Consider the following 16,766-nt stretch of genomic DNA (forward strand, 5'->3'; position numbering starts at 1 on the left):
TCTGCAAAAAATTGCCTTAGTAAAATGTTCACCCCTGAAGAGATATGGGCCATCAAAGTTTCCAAAAAAATTATGAAAATTGGCTGTAATTTGAAAACCGAACGAGGTACAAATAACAAATTTTTCACAGATTGTTTACTAATACAGATGCGAGTTTTCAACTATTTTTCGAAAATTTTAACCCCTCAAAAGGGGTTGAAATAACCACCCCTCAAGCCATTTTTTGCCATAACTTTTATATTTCGTAAAAACTCGATATCCAAAAATACGCATTAGATAAACTGGTTCTTTTAGAAACTTTTACCTCTCTAGCAATTTTCCTTTAAAACTTTTCGTTTATTAATAAAAAAATAAAATGTATTACCATTCACCTCACACCGTATATGATTGCAATCAATCAAAGAAAAACTAAGTGTGCTGCTGTCATGCCAGTTGTCACAATTAACTCTTCTGTAAGTTGTCACTGTTATCAGCTAAATACTTTTTGGGTGTAAATTAACAAGAATTATGCCAAATTTTACTAATGATGAATATGTGGACATGCTACAAGTGTTTTTTTCTACGATCGTGCAAAATTTACTACTTATTGCACTACCTACTGTGCCAAAAGTTTAACTTTTTTTACAGTAGTACAAAAAAAATATTGATTACAAGTTTAATCTAAGCATATCCATAAGTACCTAACGTCTGACATTGACAATTTGCGCAATTAATTTCCAGTTGTCAGTTAAAATTTTAATATTATGTAAAATACTGTTAAATAAAATTTGAAATAAAAACAATCGTAGAAAAAATGTTGCGTGCAACATGTGCAAAAAGCATATTTGTTGCACTTAACATGATTGCAGCTCTCAACTTCGTCTCGAGCTGCAAACTTCATGCATCGTACAACAAATACACACTCTTTACAGTAGTTGCACAAATAACTGTTTGAATGTCGCAGAAACTTTTATTAAATAGAAGTACAATGAAAACGAAACTAAGAAATAATTTATTATCAAAAAGAGAAAAAACAAAAAACTTAGTTAAAGGACATTTTCAAAATAATTGCCATTTCTTTCTAAACACAACCTAACACGTTTATCAAAGTTGTTACGGACTCGAGCAAAAATTATGGGATTGTTGCGAATCTCATCAGCCGCCGCGAATATTCTTTCCTGTAGCTCTTCAACACTGTCAACTGGGGTCGCATAAACAATACTTTTTATATGTCCCCAAAAGAAAAAATCCATGGGCGTTAGATCGGGAGAACGTGCAGGCCAAGAGATAGGTGCCTCATTGCCGCGACCTATCCAACGATTCGGGTAATTTAAATTAAGCCACCGCCTAACTACTACAGTGCTGTGAGCAGGAGCCCCGTCATGCATGTACCACATGGCCTGACGTACATTTAATGGTACTTCCTCCAGAAGTGGTGGTAGATGCTCATTTAAGAACTGCAAATATTCAACAGCACCAAGTCGATGAGGTAAAACAAAAGGGCCGACAAGCACATTTTCTACAATTCCTGCCCAAATGTTTAAACTAAAATTATGTTGAAATGTTGTCATAGATACTTCGTGAGGATTTTCATGAGCCCAGGAATGAAGATTGTGCATATTGGTTAAACCATGTCTTTGAAAAGTTGCTTCATCTGTGAAAAGTATCTTTGAGGCAAAATTCAAATTATTTCTTAGAATATTAAGATACGATTCGCAAAAAACAACTCGCTTATGCATGTCTGGTTCAAGTAGAGCTTGAACTGGCCGGTGGTGAAAAGGATATAATAAATTATCATGGACAATATTCCAAACAACACTATGGGACACATTTAAGTGCATTGCTGTTTTTCTCGTACTAGTCTGACGATTTTCGTCAAACTCTTCAAGTACTGCATCCTCAAGATAAATAGTACGAACAGTAGGTCTTCGGCCGGTACCCTCAATATGCGGCTGTATTTTTCCAGTTTCCCGAAGTCTTCGTTCTACCGCCGAAAAAGTTTGTCTGTGGGGAACTTGACGATTTGGATATCTCTCATTATACGCTCTTGTTGCCGCAGCACAGTTTTTGCGACATTCAAAATACACTTGTAGCATGTCCACATATTCATCATTAGTAAAATTTGGCATAATTCTTGTTAATTTACACCCAAAAAGTATTTAGCTGATAACAGTGACAACTTACAGAAGAGTTAATTGTGACAACTGGCATGACAGCAGCACACTTAGTTTTTCTTTGATTGATTGCAATCATATACGGTGTGAGGTGAATGGTAATACATTTTATTTTTTTATTAATAAACGAAAAGTTTTAAAGGAAAATTGCTAGAGAGGTAAAAGTTTCTAAAAGAACCAGTTTATCTAATGCGTATTTTTGGATATCGAGTTTTTACGAAATATAAAAGTTATGGCAAAAAATGGCTTGAGGGGTGGTTATTTCAACCCCTTTCGAGGGGTTAAAATTTTCGAAAAATAGTTGAAAACTCGCATCTGTATTAGTAAACAACCTGTAAAAAATTTGTTATTTGTACCTCGTTCGGTTTTCAAATTACAGCCAATTTTCATAATTTTTTTGGAAACTTTGATGGCCCATATCTCTTCAGGGGTGAACATTTTACTAAGGCGATTTTTTGCAGATCGTGTTCTTTTGAAATGTAGATTCACCGGTATCATTTATGCTACTCCATTCAAAAATACCCTGTATTTTAATATTCTGAAAATAACGCAGAAAATTTCAAGACGCGCCCTTACCGCGGTAAATTGTAACAGATCTTTATTGGCTTACTCTTTTCTTGGAATTCTATCTCAACAAATAGTATTCGGAGTGTACATACAGTGCGTCCAATTAAGTCGGCACCATATGAGATGCTATTTTATTATTGGTTTTATGAAAAAATGTTATTCTTGATAAAAAGTTCTGCATAGTCTAAAACTCAAAATGAAATAATCAAGTTTCAATTTATTGCAGTCGTATACGAGGCTTGTCGAAAAATATAAATTTTGTACAAGAGTACTTTTATTTATTTTTTACAATATCGACAATCGTTAAGAAAAGCTGATCCTAATAGAAACTACGGTCATATATCCAATATTATCCATCTACCATTAAAAACAATCTTTAATAATTTTTGGGTTATAAACATAGGAAATAAACAAATAAATTATATTTAATTTTTGCAAATTATAAAACATTTATTGTATCAAATTCATTGGTTTGTCAGTGCATCCTAGATTTAATGTCGATCTCTAGAAGTAAATTGTCAATGCTAATACAAAGAGATTGTAAAAATAACAAAATCTGTTTTTTAATGGTAGCTAGATAATATTAGATAACTGATCGTAGTTTTCTATTAGAATCAACTTTTCTTAATAATGATTGTCGGTATTGTAAAAAATAAAGGTAGGTACTTTACTCTTGAACAAAATTTACATTCTTCGACAAACCTCGTACACGACTACAAAAAATTGAAATCTGATTATTTCATTTTGGGTTTTAGACCATGCAGAACTTTTTATCAAGAATAACTTTTTTTCATAAAACCGATAATAAAAAAGTATCCCATATGGTGCCGACTGAATTGGACACACTGGATATTTAATGAGATAGACCTCAGTGTACTTAGAAAAGTGGCTGTCGCTTTCTGCTATTAATTTTCACAATTGTTAAACAGGGCAACATATTTATTTTGTTTTGCACATCTAATTACGTATTTCTTTTAATTTGAATGGCAAAGCTAATTATGATATTAGTCGTTACAAATTATGACATTAATAAAAACCAAACACTTTATCATGACAAAATAAAACATTTTAACCATACACGTGTGTTAAAAGGTATGAGATCAATAAGTATTATAACCTTGCTTTTCTCCGAGTTTCAATTTGTTATATCTAAACAACAACAAAAATGCAGAGGTCTTATTGTTAAATAGAAGAATATTTATAACCTGTCTTAAAAAACAACTGCGTTATTAATAACTATCTTCTTTAAATTGTAGCTTTAAAATCCTGAATATTGAAAAAACGGCGCCTAATAAAGAAATGTCAACTACGTTGCGTTTTTTTTTGCCTAAATAATTTGTAGTTAATAGTTGAACCTTCTTTTTTATAACGGTCTGTATTAATATTCTGAAGTCAATTCTTATTTTAATAACATTGATTAAGAAGAACAAACGAAATTGTAATCATGTGATTTTCGGTAAGAGCTGTAAAAGTATGGCTGTTTCTATATGCTGAACGAATTAGGTATACAGGGATGGCCAGAAGTACGGAATAAAATTCAAATCTTTTGAATGAGTTAATTTTTTTTAAAACGCCGAAACACGTTAACTGATTTTCCCATCTTTCGGTTATATAATAATTAATTTTTCTTCAACCCCCTAACCCCCAGCTACCCCTACTTTTTTTCAAATGGAAACATAAGGCATGAGAGTGCTCGTTGAAAAGCTTATAGAAAAATGAATCCAGCCATACTAAATAAACAAGTTTTATTTTTTCAATAGCAAGGTTTTTAGGGTTGTATAAAACACCTACTTAACAAGTGAAATAAAATTTAATTATCTTCAGTGTTATCCTCCATGAATTTGCACAGAATAAAATAAAGAATTTGAAACTGTACCTATCACTGCTAACGCAAAAAAGATATATTTTTTATGTTGCGTTTTTTTGGCACCACTTACTTGCCAGGCTTTCTGGTTAATTTTTCGCTTTAGTTGTAAATTGGAGTTCGAAACGTTACTATTGTGTCAAAATCAAGTTATTTACTGAATTGCAATGGTATTGTCGGAAAGGCAACGCATCGAAATCTTGATATTGCTTGGATGTGGAGACAAAATAAGAAGTCAGGCTGAAGTGCGCGATTTATTTAATGCGAAATATCCCGAAAACCAAATCTCGCAAGGGACAGTTAGTAAAATATTTCACAAATTTGAGGAACACGGTACAGTACAGACTTTGCCCAAAACTGGACGGGCACGTGCTTTGAATGAAGAAAAGAAATTAGACATTGCATTAGAACTTGTTGAAAATCCTCATACTTCAACTGTTTCATTGGCCCGCAATCACGATGCTTCTCGAACTGCAATTCGAATGTTTCTGAAACAAGAGAAATACCACCCCTATAAGGTATGTCTTGTCCAAGAGCTTTTGGAAGACGATTATGATAGGCGATTACAATTTTGTGAGGAAATGATGAGACGGTGTGACGACAATAATGGTTTTCAACGAGACGTACTTTTTTCGGATGAAGCTACGTTTTATTTAAATGGAGTGGTTAACAGGCACAACTATCGCTTTTGGTCCCAGGAAAATCCACACTGGACATGCGAATCGCATACGCAGCATCCACAAAAAGTTAATGTATGGGCAGGTATCATCAACAACAGAATCTTGGGCCCATTCTTTTTTGAAGAAAATCTTACTGCCGCACGCTACCTGGATTTCCTAACATTTGACCTGATACCTGCTCTAGCTGTGATTTTCCCTCATGAAATTGATCCAGATATACCGAATGAAAGAATTTGGTTCCAACAAGATGGCGCTCCCCCACATTTTGGTATTGATGTTCGAAGATACTTAGATGAAATGTTTCCAAATCGCTGGATTGGTAGACGGGGTACAGTTGAATGGCCGCCAAGATCCCCCGACTTAACACCCCTGGATTATTTTCTTTGGGGATATTTGAAAGAAAGAGTCTACCAGGACAGACCGGATAATATTGAGAATTTAAAGAACAAGATTAGGGCGGAGATGCATAATTTACCAGCTGAAGTCATTCAGAATGCTGTGGACAGCTTTTACTATCGTCTTGGAGAATGCCAAATAGTGAATGGAGGACATTTTCAGCATTTGCGACATTGAGTTTATTTTTGTAAATTATCTAGTTGTTTCAATTTCTAAATGAAAAAAAACTTGTTATTGAAAAAATAAAACTTGTTTATTTGGTATGGCTGGATTCGGTTTTCTATAAGCTTTTCAACGAGCCCCCTCATGCCTTATGTTTCCATTTGAAAAAAAAAGTAGGGGTAGCTGGGGGTTAGGGGGTTGAAGAAAAATTAATTATTATATAACCGAAAGATGGGAAAAAATCAAAATCAGTTAACGTGTTTCGGCGTTTTAAAAAAAATTAACTCATTCAAAAGATATGAATTTTAATCCGTACTTCTGGCCATCCCTGTATAAAATTTAACATCAGCACAGTAAAATTTTTCCACAGAAAAGTTAAGTATTAATCTTGAAAGAAGCATAATATTCAATTAAAAAACATTATATGAATCAAACAAGAATTCATTCAAAGACGCTAATGTAATTACCTTTTCACTTGCAACTAAATTACGACATTAAGTTATCCCATCCACAAGCAATTATCGTTCACAAACACTTTAATTCACAGCAATTATTGTCACACTTCAATGATTTAAATTAATCCCACTTGAACATCACTTATAATATTACTGCAATTAATGTGAGCGCCCGCTGAAAACTTACCGAATACGGGAAACCGCGCGATATTAAAGCACTTCAACTTATTTCAGCAACGACTACCGTTTCCATTATAACAAGTTTCAGGCGATAGTTTGACTGATATGAATTTTGGCAACATTACGATGCACATGGTGGTTCCTTTGGCAAACAGTTATTATAACGTAAGAGACACGTAGCATAAAACAAACATTTATATTTTCAGGTCTGTAATTGGATATTTTGAAGTTTGAGTCTAGACGGAACAGGGAATTGAATGAAAGTTTTGCAGGTAACAGTTTACGTTTGGAATTACATCATTTAATGGATAAGATATTTTTAAACTTAAAGGTCAGTAGCATATATCTTACATTGATGCAGAATGGTGGGGCAAGGTTGCAACGTATTTTTTTCAGAAGGGGCTACAAAGAAAACTGAAAATAGAAAACTATTTAATATTAAAAATACAATGTGTATCTTCTGTGTTATTTAATTAACGTAATTGTCTGTAGAAATACATATAATGATTTCTTCTTTGCAGAAAAATACCTATTTTGTAATAGATACTAGAGACATTGGTATATTTAAAAAAAAATTCGAATTGTGTACATGTGGCGTCCATCAAAAGGATTACATATATGTATTGGAAAAATATGTGCCATTTAAAAGTTATTTTCAATTCCACTGATAAAGATATCTTGTAATACAGGTTAATAATAATAATTTTTTAGATTTTTAGATCGATTAAATTGGTTACATTGTTTACATTGTGTTAGATTGATGTTTTTAGAAAGTATGTTTTTTACTCTGGCAATTCTGTTTACAGTAAAATTGTTAAATAAGCGAAATTTAAAATTGTAATTGCACTGTTTCCTTTGAGGGTTGCTTTCGATGTGCTGCAAAATGTGCTCTTTCAACAGTGAAATTAAAGGTATTATTATTGAAAACAAAGTTAGTGAAAAAGAAGTGTTGTCGGGGCGAGCGTTCGCTGAAGAGTCTTGGTGTAGAGTCGTTCGCAGATATAAGTATCTGGTCCTTGGTGCCAATCTGCCGTGGTCCTCTTCCGAGAACCATATCCCGCGTTGCACATTGTTCATTGTCACTTGCAACGGTTAGGCCGACTGGCGTCAGTCTGGCGCTCTTGACGTAATACCTACAATGGGTCACTTCCAGACGTGTACCCACACCCTTCAAGGCATATTGCTTGCTAATAAACAATTGAACTCAATTTCGTTTATCAGTGAAGTTGAAAATAACTTTTTAATAAATTTTGTATGCATTTATAAAACATTTTTCCAGCCCAAAGTGAAGTACACCGTGGCACAAAAAAGTTTTGGCAGTTTAAATGCGTCCTAATGGTCGCTTATGGCGCCCTCTAGCTGAAGCAACGAAATCGTCGATAAATTCGAATTTTTCATGCCAAAAAACCCCCAGATACGAAATTAGTTCGAAATAGTCGAAAGATATTAAAACAAAATGTTATTTTTCAACTTCAACAGCTTGTAGCTGCGTTATTATCAATATTTGAACTAAGACAATTTTAATTAAATCGACTTATTTTGAGCCGTACTATAGATCTGGTGGAGCGTTGTATAAACCTTTTAGAGACACCCTGTATATTTGATATTTGTTTTCAAATTTTTAATAACTCAAAAACTGATTTTAGGAAGAGATACGAAGGTTCAAGTAAAAAAATCGGAAATTGTTTCTATTTTACAATATACGCTTTTCAAAATTGTTTCTAACATTCCTTTTACAGTAATTTAATGTAGGCAAAAGTCATACATAATTGCCTATCATACAATTCATAAATATCAATCTAACTTCATTTTACACTCTAAAAAAATTTCACTGAAATTTAATTCAATTTTACTCAATAATGTATCAATTTCTGTGCACACCCGATTGAGTGAAATTTTCACTCTATTAGGATGAGTTCAACTAAAATTTTATGAGTGAAACTATTGCATCAGAAATGAATGAGTTTTACTCAAATGCGAGTTACTGCTAACTATCAATTGAGCGACTCTATTCTGAGTATATAAAACCAAGAGAGTTGACTTTTCCTGTAATATGATTTAAATCTAACTTATTGAATCATTTTTTACTCAGACTTGGTTTTTAATTAACTAAATATTGAGTGCAAAAATAAATCAATCATAAATGATTAATTAGGATATGGATATACCGTGTTGAAATTAATTCACTTCGCGTGGCCTCCTCCTGTCCTGGCTGAGACCTGCCAGCTGAGACCCGCCGCCACCTGCGAAGGCCTGTTCTCCTGGTGATCACGCATTGCTGTAGCATTTAACGGGCCCATATCAACAATTGTGGTCGGGATTACAGAAGCAATATGTAAGTGGTTCCATCTTCACAGCGCCATTCAAATTACTCGAAATTAATATACATATAATGAGGACATTTACTCTGATTTAGGTACAAGTGCACCAAATACGAGTTTAAGTGAATAATTTATTTAAGAAGTACTATATTTGACTGAAAGTACTCAGTTTTAGTTTAAATATATATGAGTAAAATGGATTTAAATTTTTTCAATACCTGCTTTCTGCATTAAGGAAAATGGATAGGAATAGGAATGCATATAAATAAATTAATGAAGATTTTGTATATAAGTACTTGATAATTTTAAGGTAAGATAGAATAGGAAACAATAGTTTCCTCAAAGTATCTCGACATAAAGACAACAATGGAAAAAGTTAAAGGTCCCAAAAAGAATTAGCTTCAATTTTATAACCATACTTTCTGTAAAACAACGCCAAGAACTGAATAGAAAAGTGTTTTGTCTGGAAAAGCCCATACGAGTGTACAGGATATTTATAAACTTACAGAGGATTTTTTAATGGTAAGTAAAATGTATGAATAAGAAGCATGTTCAATAAAAATCAAAATCGTTGAAAATTATTAAAAACTTTACTCTTTAAATATAGTCTCCAATTTATAAGCACTCTGTATACAACACTCATTCGCTTATTAGGTTGTAAAGAACACATTCCAGCTTTCCAGCAATATATTTTATAACACTTTTTTATTTCTTTGCATTTCTATAGAACGAAAATTTTTGTAGATACGATTCTGTCTAATTTATTTTCGGAACATAGTATCTTAACTTGTATCTCCCACTCCATTCACCACTGAAATAAACTCCGCTGTTCGAAATGTTGTTTATGTTACTAAATATTTTTACGAATCATTATGTCAGCTATTGGGTTTATGAATTTCATATTTATAGGTCATAATAATAATCATTGCTCTGTACAGAAACTAATTTAAATGAGGAGAGAAAATATGTGATATGAAGCTTTATATTAATTTTGTAAGGCTGATAATATTTTGTGGTAAAATAACTACTTTTATATCTTAAATAGGGCACCCTACGTTTTTCGCTCATCTCGGCTTAAAATAAAATATATTGATATGAGATTGAATTCCTATTAACTAACATATTTGCCGAAAACATCTACAGGGTGTCCCGGTACTTGATACAAAAAAGTCGGATATAAATAGATGAGGTCAAAATAATATCAGTTCTTCATATAAATTTTTTTCATACGGGCCTTCTTTAACAAGTTACGAGCCCTCAAAGGTGAAAATTAAAAAGTTATTTTTATTTACAGTCTCTAAACTATTAACTTCAGCATGATGCAAATTTGGTGGTCGATAACACATGTATATAGCTTGTTTTTGATGCTGTAAGTAAAACTTTATTATATCCATAACGGCAGGGATGGACTATGCCCAATGGTTAACAACCCAGAATATTTGCATAGATCACAATCTACCTGGGACGATTCACGTAAAATCGATCAAGCCTGTGCCCAAAATTTGAGAGCACCTACGAAGATGGTTTTTGGCTTTAAAAATTCGTACTTTAAGATGCTAATTGGCAGAATTGAAAAATCCAAGATGGCGGACATAATATGGCGTATAGAAGTATGAGAAAAATAGAGAATCGTCCGATAAACTTCTCACAGTAATCAGATTAACGACAAATTCATACCCAAATACCGTGAACAGCTGACCTTGACATCGTTGGACATGAGTATGAAGTTATTTTTCAAAAATTCAAGATGGCGAATTTCATATAGGGACTTGTAAGGCTAAAAAGCCTGAAATCGTCATTCAAAGGGAAGTGAACTGTCGATTACACCCATACACCTTATCTGAACAGATATTTTTCATGTTTTTCAGGCCACTGGAACGTGACGTTGAGTCTGTTTGTTGGTATAATATCATATATCGATTCTAACCTCAAAAATATTTGAAAAATCTCGATTTTTCGTCGATATAGCGAGCTAAACCTCAAAATAATTTTCATGTTTTTGGGGTCGCTGAAACATGATAATTGAGTTTTTTGATGGTATCAACTGATCCTAACCTCAAAAGTATTTGAGAAATCTGGATTTTTTGTTGATATAGCGAGTTAAACTTTAAAAGAATAGACAATTTTCGTGTTTCTATGGTCACTAAAATGTGAAATGGATACGATTCGATATTGTGGTGTTTTTTTTTTCAGTTAATTATTTGGCAAGAAAGCAATTTTTCTAATCTATAGTCAAATAAATGTCATCTAGAATAGCTTTTCTTTATAAACGTCATTAAGAGATGTACCCAGTGAATATTCCGTGACTCCCGATCAATTTGTGATAATTTCAACAATTGATATAGGATCCTTCAGTGAGCAGGCGTTAGAATAATAATAATAAAATAATTAATTGGAAAAAAACACCACAATATCGAATCGTCTCCATTTCACATTTTAGTGACCACAGGAACATGAAAATTGTCTATTCTTTTAAAGTTTAGCTAGCTATATAAACAAAAAATCGAAATTTCTCAAATACTTTTGAGATTAGGATCAGTATATGATATGATACCATAAAAAAACTCATCATCATATTTCAGCGACCCCACAAACATTAAAATTGTCTATTCTTTTGAGGTTTAGCTCGCTATATCAACGAAAAATCGAGATTTTTTTAAATATTTTTGAGGTTAGAATCGATATATGATATTATACCATCAAACAAACTCAACGTCACGTTCCAGCGACTTGAAAAACATGAGAAATATCTGTTCAGATAAGGTTTATGGGTGAAATCGACAGTTCACGTCCCTTTGAATGACGATTTCAGGCTCTTTAGCCTTACAAGTCACTATATGAAATTCGCCATCTTGAATTTTTGAAAAATAACTCCATACTCATGTCCAACGATGTCAAGGGCACCTGTTCAGACTATTTGGGTATGAATTTGTCGTTACTCTGATTACTGTGAGAAGTTTATTGGACGATTCTTTATTTTTCTCATACTTCTAGGCGCCATATTATGTCCGCCATCTTGGATGATTTTTCAATTCTGATAATTAGCATCTTAAAGTACTTGGAAAGACGAATTTTTTAAGCCGAAAACCATATTCGTAGGTGCTCTCAAATTTTGGGCACAGGTTTGATCGATTTGACGTGGATTGTCCTACCTGTATCAAAAATAAGTTCCCTGAAGAATTTGCCAACGATAATACCCTCTTGGTTCAACTCGCTAAAATTAACAGTTTAGGAAATACTTATTTGTGATTTTATGTCACAATGCACATCGGGTGGCGCCTCCACCATTTTTTGTTTTTAATTTTTAATTGGACATAATTTTAGAACCGTACATATTTTTAGGGTCGAGTCGAGACAAAAGTCTAGAAAATCTTACTGTAATTTTCAATAGCAAAATTTGACAAAAACACTTTACGCATAACACAAAATAGAAAAACAAAACAAGAATAAGTTTAAAGGAAGTTAAAAAATTTAAAAGAAAGAAAACTATTAAAATACATTTTCAATATGGGCATCTTTCAGCTCCATACACTTCCTAAATCTACGAATGATATTTGTTTGTACACGAAAAAGCATTAAGAAAAAGCAAGTATTAAAGTATTTTATAAGTTTTCAGAACCTCAAGTTGTAGCATTTTGAACTGCTACTTTTCTTATTCATTAATTAATTAGGATTAATGTATGTATATTTACTAACAACGCTACTTTTTAAATTAGTATTTCTTCTTGGTATTCTATGTCATATTTTACTTCTTTCGAATTGCACCTACACGCTATTCTGTTTTATCGACATTGAGTTTTCTTGGCTGCTGCTATTAATGATATTGTCTTCGATATCGAAGTATTCGATACAATAGGCAACCAACACACCACTTCTAAAAATCGGTGAAATGATATTCGCAAAAAGTGTCCTCTAGCTGGGGTCAGAAAATAACATCTAACTGGGAGAGACGGACGGGTTCTAGTGAAGTAAAAAGCACTGGGTTTGAAAAACCACCTTTTCTAGTGCAGATGCTGTGTGTCATCAGTGTGTCTCTGTACCCAGAGGCCTCTCGATAAAGGTTTTCCGAGACGCTTTTCTGTCAATGTCTACATTATGTTCGATGGTGATTTTGATTACGTCAATTTAAACCCTTCCACAGAAGGTGAGTTGCAATTCAAAGGCATTTCTTAGCTCATAGTACTTATGTAGGTAATTGTTCTATTTTAGGGTTTTAGGATAAGTTTGATAAGCTCCGACATTTCGTCTAAGTCCAGCTTTGGAGGACTATTCACTAGTGGCTTCCTGTTGCCCATAAGGGCGTCGTCATTACATTTTGTTTGGCCTACGTTCATCATTAACTACCATAGTGTTCCCACAGCGATCCATATACACTGGTCAACAAAACCTAAAACTGGATAGACAGTGTTTTGTTCCCAAGCACCTCGTTGCCACCTAAGAAGCAACATCTTATTTCACTCCCCAGACAAGCAGATAAGCCTCATATATTTATTAAAATTTTGTTGTTGTTTATATATAACTATTTTACTACTATTTAAACCTACTAAAGCATATCTTGAAAACGTATGTAACGCACGATCATAGTACTATGAATATGCGCCCTTAGCCCATGTTTAAATATTTTTACCAGTTTTGTTTCTGACAAAATAGTTATATTAAAAACCATTCGATATTTTTTTATTATTTGTTCTATCACTAAACTTTAAATAATATTTTTTTGTATCTACTAGATTCAACGATTTTGATTTCGTAACTTGGCAAAATCGAGAGTACTCCGCACATTTCAAGTGAAGTTACGTGGCGCCCAATACAGCCTACCTCGATGATACCAGAAAATTATTACAATCCGCTACCTTAATGATCTCTGACGAAAAGCTGCCGTACGCTAGTGTCGGATCCCCGATGATAATTTTTTTTGTCTAAAGGTACCCTGCAGAGTGGCAAACATAAAGTAATGATAGTATCTATGGAAACAGTAACAAATTCGTTTAAGACCTACATACAATTATATCTATCATAATTATTAAGAACAATTTATTAACACTATACTAACTGTATGTATAATTTAGTGACGGTTACTTAACAGTCGTTATAAAACAAAAAATAATTTTAATTTATTATAGACACCTTCTATTAATCATTCATATTACAATTGCGAAAGGGAGAAAAAAGAGGGATATTTTGTTTACTAATATTATTATAACATGGCATTTTGGAGACCTTTTGAAACGGAACAAAGCGAAATACCACCAGACAATATTGAATTAGTAGAACCGGTTGTTGATGAAACAGATTTAGAATTTAAAAATAAAGATTTACATGTTTAATGTCAGCGTCTCATTTTAAATATTTACGATTGTTTAAAAAAAAGGAAGAAAATAAAAAATTAGATACTTAATGAGATTATAAACAGAATTCACATATTAACTGTGTTTAAGTGTTTAGTTTGTTGTTGAGTGGACTGTATATTTGTTCGTTTATATCGAGTTCTTATATTAAAAATCGTGAAAATTATCCAGACATTTATTGTTTTTTTGTATATAACAGAAATATGTTTCCTAGTTACATAAAGCAGCTTACTATTTAAATTAATAATTATTTTACAAGATTATAAAACTAAGTAAACATAAAGTGTCCACAATTTTTCGTGTTTTTAAACAAGGTGTTATACAGGGTCGGAATGTCTCCATGGCTCATCGGCCGTTACGTGAGAGCGATAAAGTAAGTCATAGAAATTCGTGCGATAGAGAAAGATGGCTATAATGAAGGCGTCTAATAGTCACCGCCCATTTCGCCCTTCCACAAATAAGAAGTGGATCTTATATATCCCTCGTTGACCCAAGTTTCGTCTCGATAATAAATATTCCTCCCTTCGTCACGGAATTTTCTAATTGATCTTAAGTAGGATCTTCGCCAACAAATAATTTCATCTGACTTTCTGTTCTACTTTTCCCAGCAAAAATTCAACTCTCGTAAGACGGCCCATAATTTGCTTCTACTGATTTTTGGCAAATCGTTGTCCTCTGAAAGTTCACTTAAAATTTTGTTTAGCATTGGTATTTCTTTTTTAAAATAAAATGAGTGTACTTTAGTCACTAAACACAAGTCAAATTTTACTCTACTGCACTAGCACGTCTTCGTATATTCAGCTCTAAGACTGGATTGATCTGTCACAATACACTGGCTCCTGCCCTATGATGTATCCAGTAAAATATACTAATGTACACCCATTACCTGTTAGCATTAGTGTTACCCGATAATTACCTGAAACGAAATATTACCACGCCCATGGCCGGTTCTTATCTCGGGGTTTTATTACTCTCTTTCATTTCCAAACAGACTATAGGCATTTTTATATTCTTCGGAAAGACGATACCAACCAGTTTTAAATAACTTTTTCTGAAATAAAAAACAGAAAAGTTACCGTAATGCTTCAAAATTTATTAAAAGTATTTCAGACAAAAATTTAAAACGAGTTGTGACAGACTAAGACTAGAAATTGTCTATTTACGCATTTAACATTATTATTGCATTGAATTATGAAGCTGAATAGAATTAAGTGACACCAACAAATTAATTTCATAATTCCCAATAATAGCAGTTCATCCATACCTAAGTTATGATTTCTGAAAAATAATTTACCCTTTATAACATACGCAAATGAAATTAAATTTATAAATTTGGAGAATTACTTACATGAAAATCCATAACTAAATTTACTAATTGCAAGATGAAATTGAAAATACGCTGAAATCTGAAATTAGGTAACCATTTGTGAAATAAATCTGGAAAAGATATAGAAAATTATGAACAGAACCTTTCTATTAGAAAATCTAAATTTGAACTTTCTCTTAAATGGAGAAATATGTGTGAAACTATTATGTGAAACCATTTATTGGACAATCATAACCCTCTAATAGAGATGTACCCACCCAGTGGCGGCTCGTGAAGGAGGACTCTGGGACTCCGCCCCCTCAGATATTTTCAAACTATGAACTTAAAATAATGTATTTATTTAAATCAATAAGAAATCTAAATGGCATACATTCAATATCTCTTGGATGTTAGGTTGGTTGCATAAAGTGCATGTACTCCGTGAACGTAGCTCAGATTAATGCCATCTGCCATCTATGATCGTATCAAAGAGTTATGTTTGACCGCGCGCGCAATCCTCACTCCATCGCGGACCGTGAAATCGGAGTCCATCGTGCAAGCATATTTTTACATATGATTGGACAAATTGGCACGTGGAGGGATAGGCGACGATAGGCTCGCGAGCGTTGTTTTGGTACTCCATGCGGCAGTAACCCGTATCACCGAAGTGTGGTTATACGTGTTTTGTTTTTGCTTTGGCGCTTTTTAAGACATTATATTTTATAAGTTTAAGTTTAAAATGAGGGTTTGTGAAATTAAAAAACTTGTCATTAGTAATTTAAGTTTAGAGGAAAAAGTCGAATTGAAAAATAACGGACGTCCAACGCCAGTGTTGAATTTAGTTCAGGTGCAGAAAGAGTGCAAAAGTGAGCCGGCTTTCGCAAATTTGATAAAAACATTTATGATAAGACCCTGTGGTTGTGTGGTTGTGCCCAAACAAATAGATTTTTTTGTTTTGTATGATTATTGTTTGGAGGAGGCGAATAAAACTGGACGAAAACTGGAGTTTCTTACTTGAAACATTTAGAAATTAAAATTAAGAAACATGAAAATTCTCCTAAACACAAAAATAAGTTGGTGAGTTTTTTACTTTTAGGAAGAGTAAATATTGCCTCTTGTTTAAATAGTGCTTATGCAGAACAAATAAATAGTAAATAGTCGTAACGAAACAGTTAAGAAAAATCGATTGCTTTTTTAAAATATTATAATTATCTTAAAACTATGTAACCTCCCTCTTCGTGGACATAATAAAAAAAGTGACTCGGTAAACAAAGGGGTATTTTTAGAACTGACAGACTATAGTGCAAAAATTGATCCCGTTTTAGATAAGCATC

The 16,766-nt window shown here is 33.0% G+C and overlaps 1 protein-coding gene across 1 annotated transcript in view; it reads right to left on the bottom strand.

The window, feature by feature from the left end:
* Positions 1 to 6,463, bottom strand: part of LOC108906963 — a 62,922-nt gene extending 56,459 nt beyond the window's left edge. The window contains exon 1 of the mRNA XM_018710421.1: positions 6,290 to 6,463. The gene's annotated coding sequence lies outside the window, so the exon portion shown is untranslated. The remainder of the gene's footprint in view (positions 1 to 6,289) is intronic.
* Positions 6,464 to 16,766: the final 10,303 nt, after the last annotated feature.

Source organism: Anoplophora glabripennis, unplaced genomic scaffold (genome assembly GCF_000390285.2).
Source record: "Anoplophora glabripennis isolate ALB-LARVAE unplaced genomic scaffold, Agla_2.0 scaffold355, whole genome shotgun sequence".
Taxonomy (NCBI): Eukaryota; Metazoa; Arthropoda; class Insecta; order Coleoptera; family Cerambycidae; genus Anoplophora; species Anoplophora glabripennis.